Below are 19,555 nucleotides of genomic sequence, written 5' to 3' on the forward strand. Positions count from 1 at the left end.
AGTGGAGGAAAAGAACTAGGAAGCTTACCAACAAGTATGGGGCCTGTAGGGTGGTCAACACAGCAACCTAGATGGTCAAGCGGAAAGTCAGAGAGGCTGAAATAATCTCATGGGGGGGGGGGGGGCGGCAATCGAAAAGAAACGTGCCATGAGTAACCACTTAAGAGGAAAAAACGAAATCAGGAAAGAAACCATTTATGATAACTCAAAGGGAAGCTGATTACTTTTCGAAGCGAGATCGGGATGCCTTGGAACACGCACCTATAAAGCGAGCCATAAGAAGGAAGAAGAAACATGTGCTTGCTGCGGTAAAGCTAAGGAAACGACGGAGCCTATTTTATCAGAATGCGAAGACGTCTACCCAACGGTCGATTTAGGCACCACTGGCCTCCTTGAAGCCCTTGTGGATTCAGCGGGAGCAGTGGTAAAGCAAACATGTCCGCAATAGGCATTAGTAAGAGGCGATTGGAGGATTGGTGGAAGAGAAGTGGGAAAACGACAAAAAGACCCAGACGTACAAAAGCACAGTTCGCAATAGGGGATGAGAAAATTTGGGCGTGGTAGGTCATAGTGTTTTTTTTCTTTTTTCATTGTTTAACCTAGGTATGACATTAGGCAGTATAATACCAAGAGCTTTGTGGCGCAACCCACCGCCCGGTTTCAAAGGGGACGCTCATAACTCCGTCCATTCATCCATCCGATCTAAGGCTTGGCAGACGAAGGTCCACATGTGTAGCCAGCCGGCATCTATTGTGTCGTGTTGTAAAAATTGTTAATTTACCGTAAATGTCTCTTAATTTGTACTCTAGAGTGGAACAACGCCCCAAGGAAGAGAGATTGGTAAAGTTCTGAATTTTTCGCTGTGTGGTGTACGCTTGTGCACTCGGCCTGTTCCGTCATCGCGCGGGGATATTTGCGCTAAATGTGTTTCACTTCGTGTACAAAGCTTTGGAGGGCGCTGAGGCATCGAAGAAGTTGTCCTGTGTTTGGGTGCACGTATGCGCTTGGACACACGATAGCCTGCTCTCAACGGGTCTTCAACAGTCTACGCGCGCTCGTAACTTGCTTATGAGGTAAGCCCGCTTTAATTTTATTCGGGTTGCATAACGTAGGTGTTCGAATGATGTGTGGTAAGCGGGCGTCACGAGCCGAAATATTGTTTCAAAAGGCCACTATGCAGCGCCTTAGGATAAAAATGAGGCATGAATGGAGAAAAGGATCACCTCATCTTTTCAGATCAATTTCAGTGGTAGCACGATTGGCTCGATTGCAATTTTCATGTGACACTTCTTACCTCTTGCACACTTGCGTCAAAAGCGTACAATAAAACTGCATTCAGTTGCGCACTTGCATTGGCGCTTGTATTGGCTTGAGAGCCTACTGTATTCAGTACAAGAACTGTGAAAATACGGAAATAAACGTTCGAGGTAATAGAAGTGGCTCACTACGTGCGATCGTTGCTTTCTTGCTTGGATGCACGCTTCAATTGCAGTGACCAAAAAAAATGTTCTTCGCTCTGGCTACTCTGCTGTGTGTTTCCTTGTTGCAACTGCTTGCGGTTCATCGACACCTGTTGCTTCGAATGATGTCTGGGCAGTCAAGGCATTCGTGTCAGTAAGCAAGCAGTAAACATTGTATCACTGCAAAAAAATTTGGACAAACAAGAGAAGCGAATGATATCATCATATACACTTATTTTACGAATAATTCAGTTGTATCACTAAAGCGGAGACTGGATATGCATGAAAATCACATTGTGTTGATACTCAGCAAGAACAATGTAACTTATCATTCCTAATTAATCCTTTTCATTTACTGAAAGTCAAGTTGCTGTTCTGCTGGAGCTAAGAAGAGATCTGCTGCATGCAATGGGTCCATGTGTCTCAAGTTATCGCAATATTGTAGCTCTCAAAGTGAGTGGATTTTCTTTCTCTTAGCTATTTTCTACGGGAATCATGACCATATACTTAGCTGTCTAGGTGTAGGTTAGTGACATTGGAGTGCTGGTGGACAAGCACCCCTTCATTGTTACAACACATATGACAGAGTGCAGCTGTGGCGGTATGCGAAGGTGTTAATATATAAGCCAAATTAGGTTCTCTGAGTTAATATGTTGTTATATTGATGTAATTGGATTGTGGTGTAGCCGGTAAATTGCTAGACAAAGAGAAGTAACATTAATTTGCACTTGGTAAGTTGTGCAAGCAAGTCAGGCTGTTACATATACATGAAATGGGACATTTGTAGGTGTCTTCTACAATGCCGCAGTCCTGAATAGGTTCAGAGTTAAGTGGTACCACTATAATCTCTCTGCAAAGCATGCATAATGGTTTAGCATTGTGTAATGTCTATGTATACAAGTATTACCCATTCATTTCTGCCATTTGGACAATGGCAGACATGCATGGGTAATACTTGTACACACAGACGTTACATCACTGTTGTTTAACCATGTGGTGCCTCTGCATGCTAAAATTTACAGGGCTATTCTTAAGTAATGTCAACTTTTGTTGTATCATTAGAGCAAGACCTTTTGTATTATGAGATTACCACTATTGTCCACTATCATAGTGTTATATTTTTGCACCAAATGTATTTGACTTTGCCTAGGAAACCCTTCACACTGGTGCATCATGAAAATTTATCATTTTAAACATCTCGCGCAGCTAGCTTACCCATTTGCCTAAATATAATGCATGATTTTTTTCGATTGTTTCTGGCCTCGGAATGTACATCACGTTATATTCTTGTGTTGCAACAAGACTATAATGCAGATTTCTCGTGTTATATTTTGTGGCACTTTAAATTGCGGCGAGCTAAACCACCGGGCAGCAATACTAGAATTGCTACCACGTGTGGAGTTGTCTTCAAACACACACAAGGAAACGCGGCACTTCTGAATTACTCTTTGTCCAATACCCTTGGTGGCACGGAAGTGCTGTGTACTTGTCTACTTGAGTGGGCATGGACGCACGACAGGAATGATGGCCTCACGCATCTTTTTGTTCATTCCACAGTTATTCGGTGCCTTGGTCCTTGGCTGGCAATGTCATGCTGTCTCTCGTCATGGTGGAGCGCTCTACAACGGTTCGTTAACCACGGACGCAACTTTTCAAGACATCTGTGCCTCACCTGCCTCATCTTATCCTGGCGACTGCTGCTTGCAACCAAATGAGATGCTCCCTGTCATCCAGTGCCTCACCGGCAACGGTACAGTTGGTGACTCTTGCGACGAAGCTGCGATGGCGGGTGCTTTCCCAGCTTCCATGTCTCCGTACGCTGCCGCCCTCCTCTGGCAGGGCGGTTGCGTCACTGGTCACCTGTCACCTGATGTGCACAGCGCATCTTCAACGTCTTCGGCTGCGCCGATAGCGAGTCAGCTTAAAGCCGGCGCTCCGAACGAAATCTTCAGTGGGCATGGACGCATGACAGGATTGATGGCCTCACGCATCTTTTTGTTCATTCCACAGGTCAGTTGCATTTCCATATCAAGACTAAAATCCGATGATCCATTTATAATTCTGCTTCCATGCCCAGAAGCAGTGCTTGGTCCTTTTTGTTCTTTGTTATTGCTTTTGTGCGGTGACGTTGAGAGTAATCCCGGTCCTCCGAGAGAACAACAAACAGATACATTATCCGAAGTTCTGAAAAGCTTACGCGATTTGAATCAAAGTTCTAAAAGAATGGAGGATAAACAAAAAGCAATGCTGGACACTGTTACAGAGTTAAAAACGCATCATGAAACGGTGGCTGAAGCGATATCTGAAATTAAAGAAAGACTTGCGACGGTAGAAAATCAGACTGGTAGTTTTGAAAAATGGCAGCATGAACTCGGTGACGTGCGTGAAGCGGTTGGGAATATAGCAAAGGACGCTGCATTCCTACGCTCCCGACTGGATGATGCGGAAGACCACTCTCGTAGAAATAATCTACTTTCTTATGGTTTAACGGACATCGCGACCGAATCCGCTGTTCAATCGGAGGAAAAGATACTGGACGTTCTAACAAACACTCTAAGCCTCAGAATAACTAGTGACAGCGTATCGCGTGCACATCGTATTGGTAGATTCAGTCCAGGGAAGTCTCGTCCGTTGATAGTAAATTTTGCTGCCTATAAAACGAAGGAAGAAATATTGTCCAACCGCTCCATGCTAAAAGAAATGAGTATCTCTGTTAGTGAAGATTTCAGTCCCGCTACACGTTACGCCAGAAGAACTCTTATCGAATACGGAAAGAGTCAGAATGTACCATTTAAATAAAGATATAACAAGCTACTGATTGGTAAAAATGCTATGTATACGAGGCCGCTGAGCAAAAGGTCTGTGAAATGGAGCCGTTAAGTAGTACCTCAGATGATGCCACGGCGTCTGTTCGATCCTTAAGATCAGGCCGCAATGCTTTAACAGCGCGCCCATGGGATAACGCGAGGGGTAGGGACCTCGATCCTGTAATATCAAGACTACCGGTTCTTTTTACTAATATTCGTAGCTTCTTACCGAAAAAAGATGATCTCTGTAGCCTAATAAATGATTGTGATGGAGACATAATTGCATTAACCGAAACGTGGTTGACGAGTAAAGTAACAAACTCTGAGTTATTCTACTGTAATAAAATTTATAATATTTACCGTACAGATCGCACTAACACACTAGGCCGTGGTGTTTTAATTGCTGTTAATGAATGCCTTGACTGTTTCCCTGTAGCCATATCATGTAACATTGAATGTGTATGGTGCTGCATTTCTGTCAATTTCAAAAAGGTTGTGATCGGTGTTTGTTACCGACCACCATCATCAGCCCCAACTTTTTGTGATAGCATGTACGATTGCTTGTGCCAGATAACGGTTCGCTTCCCCGGAGCGCCAATATTACTTATGGGTGATTTCAACTTCCCGAATATTTCCTGGTCAAGCACGGGTCCTCTATTAAATACAACTTCCGCAGAATCGTATCATTTTGCAGAGATATGTGCTGATTTCAGCTTGGTTCAGGTAGTTACTTCTCCTACACGTGTAACGAACACCACAACATCTCTTATAGATCTTGTTTTAACATCATCAACAGATATCATATCTAAGGTTACACACTCACCCGGCTTGAGCGACCACGACGTCTTGCATTTTTTTATTAGCCTGGCAATTCTACCGTCCCAAAACAGTATTAAAACCATTCGTGATTATAAAAATGGCAACTTCACCGCTATCAACCCCGAACTTGCTCTTTTCGTTGATAATTACCTGCCTAAAGTTGCTGAGCGCTCACTGGATACTAACTGGAATATATTCAAAGAAAAATTTCACGATCTTGTTAACAAGTTTATTCCGAAGAGGCGCGTTTTTTCGAATAACAATGCTTCATGGTATACTAAATCTTTGAAACGCCTAACAGAAAAAGAACGTCTTTTTCGCACAGCTAAGCGGATGGAAAGCCAGGCTAAAGGGCCTGCTTACAAAGAAGCTGCCTCGGCCTACTCATCTGCGATAAAGAATACAAAATTTTCTTTTTTCAATAATGCCCTTCCGAACATGCTCATAAATAATCCGAGAAGCTTCTGGAATGTAGTAAGGCCTAGTGCTTCGAAAATCATATCACTTAGCACGTCTTCCGGGGAGCCTATACCTCGGCAGTACTGCGCAACGATTTTAGATAATGTATTTATAAAAGCATTCACTCCTTCAGCACATGATAACGACCTTCCAAGGCTACCATGGTGCAATTTTTTTCCTATGGATCCCTTAATTTTTAACTCTACTGGATAAAAAAATAATAGACACTCTTAAACTTACGTCTTCTTGTGGAATAGACGAAATCACGACGAAATTTCTAAAAAAATACTAGTGAGTATTCCTCTATCATCCTAGAGAGCATTTTTTCACAATCGTACCTGTCTTCATCTTTGCCTCATGACTGGAAAACAGCAAAAATCATTCCTATCCACAAATCTGGCGAAACTCAGGATCCTTTTAACTACAGGCCCATATCGATTACCTCAGTACCGTGCAAAATTATGGAGCACATCATATTTTCTAACCTCGTCAACTTTCTTGAAGAAAATAATTTTTTCTCTAACAGTCAACATGGCTTTCGCAAATTTTTTTCTTGTGAGACTCAGCTGGTAACTTTCACTAATGACTTACATGTATATCTTGATAGCGGTTTTTTGACTGATTGCATATTTTTGGATTTTTCTAAAGCTTTTGACAAGGTTAAACATGTACTGCTACTGCACAAACTAAGCGCACTCAGCATTGACCCGGGAGTACTCAGCTGGATCCAATCGTTCCTTTCTTCTCGTTCCCAATTTGTTGTAACTAATGACTCCACATCTCACGCGGCTCCAGTTGAATCCGGTGTTCCACAAGGGTCTGTTCTTGGTCTTCTTTTATTTTTAATATATATTAACGATTTACCTGATAACATTTCCTCACAAATTTCTTTATTCGCTGACGACTGTGTTATATATCGAAAAGTGACTAATGCATCTGATATAGCTACCCTTCAATCCGATTTAAATAACATATCTAACTGGTGCCTCACTTGGTGCATGGAACTCAACATTAATAAATGCAAATCTATGCGGATTTCTCGTTCTAGCACAACTTGCCCTACCTACGCCCTTAATGACTGCCCGCTTCAATCCGTTACATGCTACCGTTACATATACCTAGCGATCTTTCTTGGAAGCAGCATGTACAGTATGTAATGTCTAAAGCTAACCACTCCTTAGGATATTTGAAGAGAAATTTGTCGCTTGCGCCAGTTTTATTAAAACGGCTGTTGCACACGAAATACGTCCGCCCCCAATTAGAATATGCCTCATCCGTTTGGGATCCTCATCAGATCACATTAATTAACGAAATTGAATCAGTGCAAAATCGCTCGGTTCGTTTCATCTTAGCTAACTACCATCGCACTGCTAGTGTTACATTGATGAAGAGTACCCTTCAAATTCCATTATTATCTCTTCGCAGAAAAGAATCGCGCATTTCCTTTTTTCATAAAATCTACTACCACAACCCATCTCTTCGCCCTCTTTGGATCCAACCTGCGCCTTATTATTCGGCTCGTCGTGATCACGTACATAAAGTTAACGTAGCCCGTCATAACACCGTCGCGTGCTCACAATCATTCCTTCCTAGGACTGCAGTCGACTGGAATAATCTACCTACATCATTAGTAAGCATCAGTGACCCCACTCGTTTTAAGAATGCCCTAATCAACATAAAATATTGTATGGTGGCAAATGGCATAATTATGTACTTATTCCTGAACATTGTCTGCTTGCTGAAGTGTATTCTTTCTGTATTTTTCATGTTATGTAAGTCTGTTATTTGTTATGAATGCATTACTACTTTTTTCATATCGCTTTTATTCCCTGGAAATTCCTTGAACTAATCCTGCATTTTTTACTCTTCGAATGTATTCTCGCCCCTCCCCTCTGCAATGTACAATTATGTACCTTGAGGGTATCACAAATAAATACATAAAAAAAATACCTTGCTGTCTGTTTCATTGTGGCATCACGCCACATTATAATCGTTATGTATATGTTTTTTTTTCGAAGAGACCCATATTCCTATCCTTGTGTTATATTTGCTGTTGCATTTTTATGTACATATGACCAGTGCTCCAAGTTCCATTTTGTCGCAAAGCAAACTACTGATACATAAACAGTTCTCTATAGCAGAAAACCAAAGCCGAACTGCCGAACAGTACCACGTAGCAGCCTTAGTGCAGTCTCAAATAGAAAGATTTTAGTGGTCATGCAGAGGTGCACAGCGTACCTCTTTATTACTTTCTTAACAATTAAGCTGTCTGAAAACTGAATATTTATGTAGCTTCAACCACGTGCTATTGGCCATTGCTCCTGCTCTCAGCAAATGTGGAAGATTGTCACGGCATTTCTTTTTCTAACTCTTTCTCCTTATTGCAGTGGGATTGCTGCATGTGTAAGTAGGAAATGGATCACATAGGCAATCAAAAGCCAACAATATGTAAACTTGGAACATTGATTGTACAGTGTGACGACTCAGTATAAATAGAGATACGCCACAAACGATTGACAATAAACTTTTGCTTGACACAGGGCTAGAGCATGCAGTAGGCATACTGTATGCTCATACGGTGTCCCGTAAATTTAAATTGTAGTCTAGCTTTCCAGTGTATGCTTCTGTTGCATTCTTTCAGAGGGATGGTAACGTTTCAAATATCTAGCAACTAGCCTGTCCATAAACAGTGGTAAAAATGTGCGAAATGTATTTTTTAATGATTTGATAGAATGTGAAGAAAAATAAAGTCGAAGAATCAGCGCACAGTGATATGACTGTTTCTGCACATGTTGCAGGTTCAAAAAAGTAAGGTATAAGCTGCTGCCAAGGTTCCCACATGAAAGGAAAGCCAGTATAAAAGGATCCACACCACTGATCTCTACAACAGGGGATGGAAAGCACATCGAGCGCCCACGACTGAAGCCATCCTTGTCCCGGAAGTTTGTGCTTCACAACTTTGCAGCAGCACTTCGTCTGCAATGGTGTGTGACATTTCTACCCCTAAAATGCCTGCCTGGTGTGGCATAAACTACCCAAGCAGGAAAGAGCAGTGTTTCGAGGTGTCCAGAATTTTTCCATTGCAGTGTCCACAGTGTCACTAACATAAGTGGCACGCAGTGGAAACACTGGTAAATGAGAAAACACATGATGTAAAAAAACACTATCGTATACGGGTTCAGATTGTCATAAAAGCGCTTACCAGACATGCAGAGACATCTCCTAAAATGTGAAAAACCCCAAAGAAAAATTTTTACGGCGCCAATATTATCTGATCGCACGCACTAGTTAGTCCACCATATGCCCTGCTTCCAGGCCAAGCCACTGTACGACACCGTATTTCTACTAACTTCACCTGCATCAAATGCAGCGTGCTACATCCTGCGAAACATATTAGAAATCAGTGGTGCACAGTGTTTTCTGTCCCCTTTCTCAGCGCCAACAGAACACATGGTAAACCGGTTACAAAACGGAAAAACAGCGGGAAAAGGCTCTGAACACATTGCATTTCAAAGTGGCTGGCACTGGGTAAAGCAAGTACTGTGGCTTAGTAGATTTGCACCAGGCAACCTAGGAGCCAAAGAAACTGCTGGTTACTTGCAAATAGCCAACGTAGTGTTAGCATGTTGAAGTTCTTTTTTTATTCTCATCGCTTATTTAGCTAGTGGAGACAGCTTTCACAACTGGAGAAGAAGCCTTGGAAGCATGAAACACTTCACGAAACCAGGTTCAATATCTCATGTGTCTGCATCACATAATTTCATGGCTGCATGGGTGAACCCACTGGCTAACATCTAAGAGTGTTCATGATGTTTTCCATGCATTATCCACTTCATCTACAGGTCAATCCTATCTTGAGACTTAAGCTGATTGTCGCGTTTAGAGAAATTATGGCTGAGACGCAGCTCTTGAGAATACAGAATGAGCACAATAGATTAAACGCCAGAACAAGTCGTTATGGATTTCAGATCAAGAATCTTCAAAGATTGGTTAACTTACTGGTGTTAATATTCTGCTGAAAATTGTTGATTATTACGTTCATATGGTGCCCTAAGATTGCGGTAACAACTTCACTTGGAGTACATAGCAAGGGTGTACACAACGTAAACTGACGGTTTTTTCCTGAATTTTTAAAAACTGATTTCTTGTTCAGTTGAGATTTTCGAATTTCGCATTATTTATTAGGTGTTGTGTCCTGTTTTCTTTTCCTACAGCTTCTTAATTAAACATCTCAATTGTGAACACAACTTGACTTTTTGCTTGATTTTCTGGATTACAAGCCCTTGCTGCGATACAGTTTTACTTCAAAACTGCTTGTACATTACTGAAAGAGTCACTTGAAGCAGTCATAGCCACCAAAACACGCAAGAGATGATTATGAAAATTGTAATATTGGTTTTGATCTACAGTGTGTCCTAACTATCATGCACCAAGATTTAGAAATACGTAAATGCGATGTACCTAGACAGAATCAAGGTAATGTTGTTTGCCGCCGCTTGGAGATTGTTTTGCATTCTGCCTAATTAAATATTAATTCTTAATTAGTTAATAAACTTCTCAAATAATAAACGAGAAGTGTAAATGAAAAAATTGTAAAGCAAAATGAAAGCCTCCCGATACACTTTGTTACTGATTGCGTGCTACATAAAAGTGTTTTTCCAAGAACCAAGACTGCAAATACACGTAAAGTGCCTTGAGTGCCCAGTCACGTGGCTATTTTGAGTTGCAAAGCCACGAATACAACTTAAACGGGTTCTTTTAAGAAAAAGACTTAGCTCAGAAAATTATCCTTCCTTATGCAGCCAGTCGTGACAAGGTTTCTTAGACATTGCCATAGCCCTCAAGCAAGATGCCGAGGCCGCAGCAGTTGACTGCAGAAGCCAAGACGACAGGCATTTCCTTCAGTGACTGTGAAAAGGTCCCTTGGGGCACAAGTCTAATTTGGCACCACAACCTTTCTCCTGCAGCTTTTCTGTCTACTTAGCTAGCCAAGTGGTTCAAAGATGGCAAGGGGAAAAAGAATCAACAGCATCAAACATAGAACTTGCTCAAGCTCAATACATTTTAAGTGTGAAATCTTTCCCTTATCATTTATCAAAAAACAGGAAATAAGTACATGGTATGGTCTTCATATGCACACCTCTTTCCTGCAGATAATTAGCAGTAAAAATCAGCTTATGAAGGCTTGAATATTGGGCACGATGATTTGGCATAGATATGATAACGATTATGAACGTTTCTGGTAAAGGTAGTGGTAGTAGAGGGAATAATCAGAGTTTAAATATAGATTAAAAGACATATTTAATTCCACTGCCCGAATTTTGAATCGTCCCCAATAATTCTTGTGTTTGATAGTCTATGCGCATCGAGCGACAGTACTTCTTGACACTTGCTTCTTGCTGACATCATTGTTATACTGCGTAATTTACCTGTTTAAGTACCCTATTTCTCCCGTAGAAGCAAATATACATTTACCATATGAAACTTTGTAGATGATTTCCACAAACTTGCTGATGAGATTAGAGGCCCACATGCACCCCAGGCGTAGATATGCATTCAGGAGCCTCGTATCTTGCAAATGTTAGAAATACTCCTGCTCAGCAAGTTCTTGGTGTCATATACAAGGTATTTTGTGAATACGAATTTGCCTAAATTTAGAAAACAGTCAATCTAAAACATATCAAGCGATATCGCTGACAGTGCACACACATTCGCACTGATGATGAATACAAATAAATCTAGCACCAAATGAAAGGATCATTGACATGATGCCATTCTTTCAGTGAAATAAAATCTGTCTTGCGTTGTAAATCTGGAATCTTTTATAATTCAGACTACTAAAGATCTCTGAGGGTTGCGGCGTGAAATATACATGTTGTATTTATTCCTTATTTTTGCACTATAAGACCCAATAATGCTTAAAGAGCAGTGAGAACTGAGATTACAGTACTTAATAGCTTATATTGATCCCGAAATCAGTTTCTCTGCCAATTGCAGCATGCGACACTAACAATTTTGGACAGAAAACGTGAGACAGAACGCACATAACACTTAGGGTGGTGCTATTCGCTTTGATTGTTTGTGAATGAAGCCCATAATGTTCAAGTTATGGCCGTACGCGTCATTACCTTTAAACAAGAAAAAGGTATGGGGTTTGTGTTTTGAAAAACTGCATGGAGGTTTTTACGGTGTGCAATTTAAATTAGAAGCCTTCACAACTGACACTAAATGCATTCTCCACAGCTTTAGCCTGTACAGGTGCACTACTCTACACAGAACACACTCTTTACCTCATCACGGCCTAGGTGGTGATTCAGTTTCTTCAAAGGTGTTTCATTTTATGATATGGCACATTGCGCTTCACTTATTTGCAGAATATTGCATTCCAATTGTGTCCTGTGAGATACATTCATTAGAGAGCTTTATCTTGCCCTAAATGTATGGCAGCTGTGTACTGGTAAACTGGCAGCAGCTTGCAGTGCTTTTGGAAAAAACAATTGTAACTGCCATATTATATGTAACTGCATGTGCACACACATTGGCAACAGCAATCTTTAGGGTACACTAGTTTCTTCTAATTTAGAGTATGCATCCTCCACCAGAAAATAGTTTTTTCCTCTTCCTCCTCTACCAGATCGGAATGTCAAGTGGAGTGTAATTTGTGGGGTATACTCTTGCATAAACTTCATTAACATTTCTCCTTGTCTGTGCCACAGATCGTTGTTGCTACGACTGTAAATGCAGGGTGCCTGTTCACAGCACCCGCAGAGAACAGTGTGAATCTTTAAAAAGGAGAAGCATAATGAATAATGGAATAATTTTAGTAATTTTCAACAACTTTAGCACTCTTTACCTTACGCTGTGGTGCTTTTCAAACTCTAATGTTGGCACAAGGTTTGACTGCAGGATGTCGTTTTGTGTGAAAGAGTGCACTTGTGTGCATAACACCTCATCGGCAACGTTCTGCTGCACACAATATCATGAGCTTTCGTATGCGTTGGTCACTATCTCACAAACTGGCTGCTCCTTCGTTAGTTGGAATGTAGCATTAATGTAAAGCACGCTTGATGTTCTAACAGAAAGAACTGTGCCCTCTTATCCCCTAATTCTCTTCACTTGATGCCTAGTGTTACGATAGCGTGGTTGACACCATGAGAATCAGTGTGGTGTATAATTGTGTGTATGGCGGGGTGGGGGGTGTACAATAACTTCAGCAACTTTTCCGGAATACTTGAAAGTGTTTCTTTACCTCAATCTCAACCAAGCTTCACTTTGGTTGTGGCAACAAGTATAATGTAGTTCCTTAGCGCTCCTACCGACATATATAATCTGTAGGTATCTCTGTTGAAAAAAAGACCGGCTAATGTTTTGCCAGGAGCTAAGGTCCATGTAGAGCATTAAGTTTTGAGCTTACACCTGTGGCAATTACTGGCAAATGAAAGCCCACCCAGGAGAACTCCCTATAATATTTTCTTTGATTATAATAATTCTGAAGCCTTGTACAGCATATGAACTTATACTTCTCTTAAAAAATACCCATTTCCTTGTTCAAGTGAGCCAAAGGTTCCACAGGAAGAGAGAAACTTGAAGCTGTCAACAGCAGCATGCATATAAACAACGCTCAACGCTTCGTAATCTTGCACCTGGTTATCATATTTCCCATTCCACTTTTCCACAGGCTGTTCTTTACTGTTTTATGTCGTACCCAGTTTAATTTTAATGTCCCTATTTCTCAATATTTAGTCAATATCTTTTTCATCATCGGTTTTCAACAAAATATGTTTTCATAATGCGCCTTCATTTACCATTTACAATAGTCTTAACCAGATGCATCTTGATACAAAATTTATTTTTCTTATTTCTTCGTTGCCTTCTTCCATATGTGCAACCTGTTTATCTTAATACCTATTTTGACTTCTTGGAAGATTAAGTCTGCTGGATTAATGACTGCGTACATCGTTTTCTGTTTTGGTCACCCCTACTCTTTGCAAGAACTGACAGCAGTGCTCAAACCCGCTCCATCACAATCACCACTACTAAGCACACCCTTCCTGCCGTTATTTTAACAGTTTGGCTTCTCTTAACCTATAATATGCATTGGCTTCTTCTTCCCCAGTGAGGCTAGGGGCCAGTGAACTATGCACAAAAAAAGCACTGCAAAGGAAAACATTTGCTACCCTCATGACAATCACCTATGTCGAAATGTTGGCTTCAGTAACATCTCCTATTCCAACTATGTTGATCTACGTACGTGTTTTTTAAAACACAGAAGTTACTTCTTTGTTGTGTTCTTTGATTATCCCTTTTTGCCCGTTTTTTAGGATGGAAATTCACGAATACTATTTGTTTCTCTTAACAGCAGCAAGTTTATCTTTGCAAGGCATTTGGGGTCATGAACAACTTTCACCAGGAAAAAGTTCAAGACGAGTGATTGAATAAAATAAAGTTGCTTCCGTGATCTAAGAACTTGAGGACTGAAATTCTGCATCGTTTTGTATATATGCTATGCAATGCATTCATATCACAAAGTGCAAAGCGTTTTCTCTGCAGCCGTATCAGTGTGTTGGCGAGACAGTTTTCTCAATGGTGACCTGCTGTTTCCGCTATGAGCTGCCTTCATGACATTTGCATTAAAGGAGATGTACTATCGTGGACAAACGTAGCCTGGAAGTGCGAGCGTCGACCGTATTGCATCTCTGTGTTACAGACCGCCGGAAACAGTGGGTGACGTATGCACATTCCTAACGCAGATGTTAGCGCGGTTGATACCAGCAAATAGCGCACCTATAAAATTCGGACGACTCTCGCACGTCCTGGGCAGTTTCGTCCCCGATAGTACATTGTTCAAATAATAGATATGCTCTGCAAGACGAAATACCGGAATCACCTGTACTTTAACAGATATAGTACAGATTAGACATACAGAGTCTTTCGTTTCCTGAATACGGGAAGCACCTCTATTTTAACGGTTATAGTACAGGTTCAACATACAGAGCTTTTCATTTTCTAGCTACAGAAGCACTCGTATCTTATATTACGGTCTCCCCGTTACAGCTCTCCGTTCTACGGAAATGACCGTTCTTTATTTACGGAAAAATGTTTGGTCACACATTACCAGCAGATTGTCTGTAAACTAAGGCGAATTTTTTTTTTTTTTTTGCAGTGGGGCCCACGGACAGGTCTGTTCAGTGGAAATTATAATGAAGATTTTACTACGGTGCTTCCTTGTTACTGAAGAGCCACGTGCCGGACTTTAGAAGGAAGCTTTCAATGAGTCGACCTCTTGCTTTGCATCATGGCTATCCCCATAAGATTTTGTGCGTGTTAAAATCTCCCACGATTATGTAAGGCTCGGCAAGCTGATCAATAAAGTTATAAAAATATTTTTTTTCGTGATGATGGTACGGGGGTTGGAACATACAAATAGCAATTTTTCAAAAAAGAATGGCCCGAACTAACACTGCCGCTAGGGGCGCCTGAATGGCGATGTGTCGGCAAGCCACAGACTTGTCGGCCACTGTTGTTACCCCGCCGGAGGCGTTAGCCTCGTCCCGGTCTTTTCACAAGATGGTGTAATTTTGAAGAAAATTGGTGTTCGTAAGTTTCAGATGTGTCTCTTGGACACACATCCACTTTGGATTATGTTTGTGTAGCAGTTCTTTAAGGCTGCCGAGGTTACAAATGAGTCATTTCATATTCCATTGTAGTATTTGTGTGTCCATAATGAGGAAAGTGTTTTGCTGTGTACTTAAGAGACGAAGGTTAGCTCAAGGGCCCTTTGCAGGCGCCGCGGCGAGGAAGGCGCCGCGAGGCGAGGCGAGACGAGGCTTCCGCGATAAGAGCAAGAGCGGGCGGCCCGCAGAAAAATGCTGTAGAGGGTGACGCATCGTCGACAGTCCTGGAGCCTCCCGAGCTTGCTACAGTAGAATCGAAAGCAGAACCTACCGCAGCTATGACTGCGGCAAACACGTAACACATGCCTCATGACCTACCTCAACCTCAGCCTTCTGTCGAGCATGCGCCCACTACACACCGTGAATCAAGCCCCGGCGAATCATCACTGCTGACCGACTTCGTCCAGGCACTTGCTTCGCTAGCTGCAGCTCACCGCAGAGTGCTTATGCAAGGAATTTGAGACTCGCTTCGCAATTCACCCGCTCTCCCTCGAGAGCGCTTAAGCTCAACATACCTCGGCTGCTGATGACGTCATTGCCGACATCGCCGCATGATTCTCTGTCATTAAGACACAGTCGGACCGTCAGGTTCCTGTGTCGCCCTCAGCTGACCATGGTGTTTCCACAGCTACTCAGCTCCAGTTTCGTGGAGCGCAACTTAATTCCTCTACCTGTGATGACACTTCATCTTGGGAAGAATTTCGGGCGCCATCCGATTCCGCTGCTGCTCTTAAAATCTGGGCAGTTGGAGACAAAGTTCAGGTACTTGTGGCACAACTCTGCGGCGCAGTGGCTGAATACCTTGAATGCATCCCACCAGCCACCCGTTCGAACTATGAAGCTTTGGTCTCAACGCTCGAAACCAGATTTGACGGCCACAACCTTCAGGACCTCTACCTCATACAACTAAAACAGCGTCCGACAAGGTCAATGGGACCTTAAAGGGATCGCCACCTACGTCGTAGCCTTTCGCGAAAAGCTCTGCCAGGCTGCCCTACCACTACCATGGGCTACTGCGGCTAACGGCTATGTTGACACCATCGGTGACCGCCGCGTCCACGGGTTTGTTCGACTTGCTCGCCTGACAGATGCGTCAGGCAGTAGACAGTAGACAATAGAGCGCTCGTGAGGCAGTAGAGCGCTCGCAAACAATTGACCGTGCATACAGACAAGCCTTAGTGGAACCGGCGTCAATGGCCCGATATGCTGCTCCTATTGAACCGCTCTGCTTGGTTTCGCCAAATCTTAGGTGCTACATATGAGGCGACGCCGGAGATGTAGCTCGGGACGGCCTACGAACGGGCGAACCTTCGATAAACTACAAACTACCTCGGGAAACTGCAATGCGGGCCGCCGAGGGCCGGACCCCGCGTAATATCTGAAACCACTCTCCTTTCACTAGGCCCCTTCACAGAGATGCCAACTATTCCAGTGAAGCTTCGGGATCCTCATCGGCAAGTTGAAACACGTGGGGACACCGGAGTGGCCCTCAGCTCCCTCGCACTGAGCATTTTGCTTGTGAGAGTTTTGTTGAAGCTGGTTCCAGTCGACCGACTCCACCTCATCGTGGCCGATTGGACCAATCTACAAAGCCTCGATGAAATCTCGCTAATTGTGTGAGCACTCGTGAAAACTGCTTAACAGCGGTTCCTTGTCGTCCAAAACCTGTGTGTGCCAGTGATTTTAGCATGTGTTGGTGCACCGCCATTGGGGTCCGTTTGGAGTTTAGCGAAGCTGATTGCGCCATTGAACTCTCCTCTTCCACTTCGACTGCGTCTCCTGCCGTCCCCATAGCCCCACTATAAAGCCGACTGCTGGTTGTCGTAGGTGCATCAATTTATTTCCAGATCATTCAGCGTGCCACAGGTTGTGCTGGCTAACAAGTGCTCCATGTTCAAAGCCTTAGCGAGGAAATGTTCTGCGCCATTCGGCATTTTACAACGAGGCTATGTGTGTCAAGCTTGCTGGCCTTGCGCACTAAACGAAAGAGGCCGGCACGACTTGACGCTCAAGAATTCTCACCATTTTGCAACCTGTGACTACGACAACCACCCATACGAAGCCTTTCGCATCTGCTGCCGGGGTGTCCGTGCATTCCGACGTAGTATCAACGTTCAACCGAGACAATTTCGTCGAAAGGTGGTTTGCTGCAAAGGTGGAGGAGAATTTGCAATGCCACGTGCCATGCTTCACTCTTCTGGCAGCGCCTTTGCTGTTTTGTATTCAATGTTTCCCACAGTGACCTGCGCCTGCGTCCAGACACCGTTCTCGGAACCTGTGCCTGCCTAGACGAACCGTCTGTCGCAGTTCTAGTGCAGCCTGCAGCACCTTTCGCGCCAGGTGCTCCCTTCTTAGACTGGAACGAATTCAGCTTCGGTGCCGACTTAACTCCATCACTTAAGTCCCCGATTCAAGCGCAGGTGCGAAAATATCGTGACTGTCTGGCCATGTAGCCGAATGAACTCGGTCACACTTATGCGGCGCAGGATCGATACCGGCTCTCAATTTCTCGTACGGCACCACCCGCGTCGAGTACCTGCCTCTGAACGCGTAGAAATTGCTAGTCAGGTCGACGACATGCTCAAGCGGGGTGTTATACAGCACCATCCGCTTCTATATCGACTACCGTTGCGTGAACAGTGTGACAAAACCTGACGTATATGCCCTGCCTCATCTTCATGAGACCCCTTGACGGCGTGCATGGGGCCGGTTTTTTCACCACGCTGGAATTCCTTTGTGGTTATTGTCATTTAGGACAAGACCCAAATGACGCAGGAAAGAGCGGCCTTTATAACGCAGGACAGATTGTACCAGGTTATTCGCCTGCCATTTGGTCGCTTCACGCTCTTGCTACATTTCAGCGACTAGCCACCATGGCTGCTCAGTGACTATGGTGTTGGGCTGCTGGATCGAATCGCGGCCATGGTGGCCGCTTTCCGATGGGATCGATGGATCGATAGTCGCTATAAAGCGCGTGAAATCTGTTTATAATAAGAATGTGGCGATGTAAAATGGCGGGAACTATCACCAAAAAGATTCATTGCGAGATAATGATACGTCGTACAACATATGTCTGAAACTAGAATTTGCTAGAGCACTACTGCCTCGTTAGAGCCCTTGAAACACAAAGCCCTGGAGGTATGTGCTATACAAAACATCATCACAGCAGCATCTTCTCGGAAGGGAATGAGCAATGAATTTAATGGGCTTATAACATGTAGGACATCATTCAAGAAATCTAGGACTGCCTTGGTGTTAAAAAGTGGTTCCTTACCAAGAAACATAGCCGGGTGAAGAGGGATGCAATAACGGTAGGCAAGAGCAAAGTGTTTCTTTCTCTGAGCTTCGGCTTCCCGACACTATAAGAGCACGGAGAGGGCGGTCAGCCTCTGACCACTTATACCACAGCTTGGAGGTCCATTTCCAGTAAGTAGAAAACTATGGTCCCAAATGCGTCTCCTGTTCTGCGACGACAGAATTGGACATCTGTTCGCCATGATGTGGTTGCGGAGGGCCAAAAGCCTAACTGTGGCTTTATCACCTGCAGTTCTTTATTTGTTTTTGCGTCCCACATCCGTTGCCAGTGGTTTCGCAGTTTCTTTCGTGTGAAAAGTTTCAGATCTGCGACAGGGACCGCAGCAGTAGCATTAACAGCATGGGGTGCAATTTACGTGCTCATCTGGTCTGCCGAACGTTACCTTCGATTCCCCTATGGCCAGGTACCCAGCATATATTGATATGCTGGTTAGATAGATAAGCTTTCCACAGGTCGGAATAGACCTCAATAAGTACGAGATTTTCTGTTTGCAGAGTGACATCAAGGCTTTTACAACACTTAGGGAGTCTGTATGTATAACAGCTGTTTGGAGTTTTCATTTCTTTATGTGCTTTACCGCCGACAATGTTACGTAGGCCTAAGCCGTAAGTGTACTTGTTCCTGGATGTAGTACATCGTATTCCGAGAAGGATGGACCGACGGCTGCATAGGAAACTCCGGCATGTGACTTGGAAGCGTCTATGTAGAACTCTGCGCACGAGTGCTTGTACTGAAGTTCTAGGAAATGCATTCGGATTTCGACCTCTGGAGCGTGCTTTGTAGGAAGGAAATCAACTTTATTCAGGTCCTGCAGGCCACGAGAGCTTCGGACTCTCATGGAGTGGGCGTCTCCACGACGGAACCGGGAGGTTGAGTTTCCTGGCGGCGTCGTGGACCTGCTGGACGGCCCAGAGTTGGGGAGCGAGTTCTTCGCTCCGGATTGCCTCTTCAAACTTGCGCTTGTCCTGTTCGTAGTTTACGTGAGCTTGCGAGCAAGGCCAGAGTAAATGATAAACGTTA

The sequence above is a fragment of the Dermacentor variabilis genome, unplaced genomic scaffold (assembly GCF_050947875.1).
Source record: "Dermacentor variabilis isolate Ectoservices unplaced genomic scaffold, ASM5094787v1 scaffold_13, whole genome shotgun sequence".
Lineage (NCBI taxonomy): Eukaryota > Metazoa > Arthropoda > Arachnida > Ixodida > Ixodidae > Dermacentor > Dermacentor variabilis.